This window comes from Schistocerca serialis, chromosome 6 (genome assembly GCF_023864345.2).
Source record: "Schistocerca serialis cubense isolate TAMUIC-IGC-003099 chromosome 6, iqSchSeri2.2, whole genome shotgun sequence".
NCBI lineage: Eukaryota > Metazoa > Arthropoda > Insecta > Orthoptera > Acrididae > Schistocerca > Schistocerca serialis.
Genome location: NC_064643.1, coordinates 151669879 through 151673315, shown reverse-complemented (window position 1 = coordinate 151673315; position 3437 = coordinate 151669879).

Here is a 3437-nt window from a genome sequence, read left to right as displayed (position 1 = left end):
GCTGAAATAGACTCTATCTGGATTTGAAGCTGAGTCTGAAAATTTACACGTTGTGTTAGTGGACCAATTGCTCCCGAAACGGTGCAACCTTGAATTGGAAGTGATAAAACTTTGCATACAGAGGATATTTGCTCGAATAAACATAAAGATAAGACATTTATATTAGCTCCTGTATCTAAAATGGCTGTTACTGGTATGTTGGCAATTGATACTCTTATGGAAGCTTGAACTTGTTCGTCCCATACGTCATCATTGTCTTTCGTCTCAGTGTCTGCTACTAGATCATCCCGTAAGTTGGTCTCTTTGTCATACCTAACTGCTTTAATTTCGTATGGAATAAGGGACAGGGTGGCCCCATTCAAACCTGCAGCATCCTCTAGGAGGCTCAAAGGTGCTGCTTTTAATTTTCCGCTCGACGCTTACTTTCCTCCTGATTTATTTTTCTTAAAGTTTCTTCCGTCTGGAACTGGTGTTGGTTTTGTGGTACGAACTCGGGTGGAAATGGATCTTGTTGTCCAGGCGTATTCACTTGCGCTTAATAAATTTGCGCATTATGCGGGCGTTTAGGCTTCAGACTTCCCGAAAGTCCGTTCGCTTGTTGCGTGAAGTGTATATTTTGTGGCTGAAAAGTATTTTGCTGTGACTTGTGTTGATTATAACCGTTAGTGAAAGGTGTACGTTGGTCTCCACCTTGATTATGCCATTTATTTCCTTTCCACTGACGATTTGAATCGTAAGACTAATCGTTTTGATAATTACCGTTGATCGGTTGCGTGTTTCCATATTGCTGAGGCTGTGTATTATAATGTGCATTTCCGTACTGAGGTGGTGACGAATTATATATTGGATTGTATCTCTGGCCGTTATTGTACTTATTTTTGTATTTACTGTTGGAGTACGTAGTGTGTTTATTTCTGAAACCGTTGTGGGGTTGGTACTGGCCGTCGCTGTGACGCCCTTTCGCTCGGCCACCATTGTTGCCTTCGTACTCGGTATTGTGCTGGCCGCCTGCACTGAAGTGGGCGTTGCCAACATCAACTCTAGCGTCCTCGTAAATCAGATCTAATGATTCTAACACTGATAGGAAGGTGTCCGTATCGTCCTCAGATACGTTTACTAACTTTTCTCTGATCGCAATGGGTAGCTTAGTTTTTAGAATCATAATAACGTCTTTGGCGGTGATCGGCGATTCCCAGAACTTGATTTTCGCTAAATACTTTTCAAAATATCTTCTCAAACTACCGCACTTACTGTTAAACACTTCGGCGCAGTAAACCTCTTTTCTCACGCGCTGCTGCACACCAGCACTCCAGAATTTAGCTGAAAACATCTGTTCAAACTCTTTGTAACTCTTACAAGAGTCGACCATTTCGGTTCCCCATAAGGCAGCATCGCCTACGATAAATCCAGTAACGAATTGAATTCGCTGGCGGTCACTCCAGCTATTCGGGAAAATTCCTGAAAATTTCGGAGGAACACTATAGGATGAATTTCTCTTTTCTGTGGGTGAAAGGTCGGAAAAACACGATGTTTGATGACGCATTCCTCTTGCATCAAACTGACAAAAGTGGGTGGGCTGGTACTCTGGTTAAATTGTGCTTCTATAGAACTATGAGTTTGAGCGTTGTCAAATGGTGAGTTTGAGCTTTATCAAATGGTGAACGGTAATGTACCTGCTGTTCTTCATTACATCGCGGTGAATTATTCCACTCTCCTGACACCGGAGGTGGGGAATTTTCAACTTGACATTTTAGTGTACGAACTTCATCAACTATCTGTTGAACTTCATCAACTATCTGTTGACGCCATTCAGGTAAATCTTGAGCTAACGTTCGTCTTATCTGGCCTAATTCTGACATGACCGTGTCTCCTGTTTTTCCAGGGGCTGCCAGTATTTCAAAGGTCACGGTTTTGACAGTTTCCCTGAGTTCGTTCTTGACCTTGTTTTCTATGAATCCGTCTTTGTTTTTAATCCACTCTTGGTAGTGGTCGGACAATGCTTCAGCATTTGCCCTAACAGTATTCTTTATTTGATCCTCTACATTAAGAGTCTCAATCTGTTTGGAATGATCAACAACATTCTCGATCGTGTCTACTGCGGTTTTAACTACCTTGACCTCATCAGAGACTGGAGTATAATCTTCTTTTAAGGTCGCAGCTTGTTTTTGATATTCCATCACTTTTGAATTTATCTCTCCCTTGGCTGCTTCGGTTTTTTCATCTAACCGTTTTGAAATATCCTCTATTTTTTACTCTACTTGTGTGTCAATTTCTAGCCCCATGGTCGTGATCTGACTACTGATTTGGCTTTGGACATTACCCAACAAGTTATTTAAATCAGCTGTTATGTCTGCCTTTAGTTCGACTTTTACCGAATTTAACCGTCTATTTAGGTCATTTATCTCCGTTTGCAGATCTGTTTTTACTGAATTTATGCCTGCTTTTACTGAATTGCACAGATTTGTAAGGACCTGATCTTTATTATGCCGTCTTTCGGCCTTCTCTTTTTCTTCGCGGGCTTTTTCATCTAATCTTTCCTGTTTTTGGCTTTCGAACTTACGTTCCATTATTGCTTCGATCATTGCGGCCAAGTCATTTTTTCAAATGCGGGAATAGTTTGCACACTAGGACCGGCTTCTAAAACTTCGGTCGAGGCTGCTTCTGCCTCCGCTCGTGTACCTATCGCGCGTGATCGTAATGGATAGTGAGGTCCATTCGCATCACCGCTGTCGTCTGCTTTTCTTTGTGTCCGCTGTTTACCGTCAGCCATGTTCATGAATTATTTGTCAAACGTCAAAATGCTACAGATATTGTTTGTCACTGCCGTCAGTCGTTTGTCTGTGACGTAGTGCTATGGCTTATGGGATCTAGGATGAAATTTTAACTCTCGGTAACAACTGACGTTCATGTACGCTAAGAAGACAAAATGGTTCCTACTAATTACAAACAAATGAAATATCACACGTTTTACAAGTTTTGAGGGTAATTATCCGCCAAATTGTAATTTTTTTAATGCACTGACAACAATGGCCCACTTTCACTGAATTTAACTACATAAGAATGGACTATGGACAAATTGAAGTAAAGCTGTTTCAAGGCAAGGAAAGACAGGTTTACGTTCTGATCGACTCGAAAAATGCAACGTCACTACGAAAGCTTGGCTACTGCGTATAAAAATTTCACTTACTATGGCTGTCTTGATGGTGATACGGCTGAATACTCGCGTTTTTTTGGTAATTTCTTCAATCGATTTTCTGAAATAATTAGAAGGTTTTCCCACTTCTCTTTCTCGGTTGAATTGCCTCCACATGAAAAAATGAAACAATTATTAGAACAAGCACTGAAAAATTTTTAAACGCATACATGAAATGATTTTTGATCAAGTCCCTGTTCGGGCGCCAAGTGTAGCGTTGTTCTTGGGGGACGAGAAGAAAAAG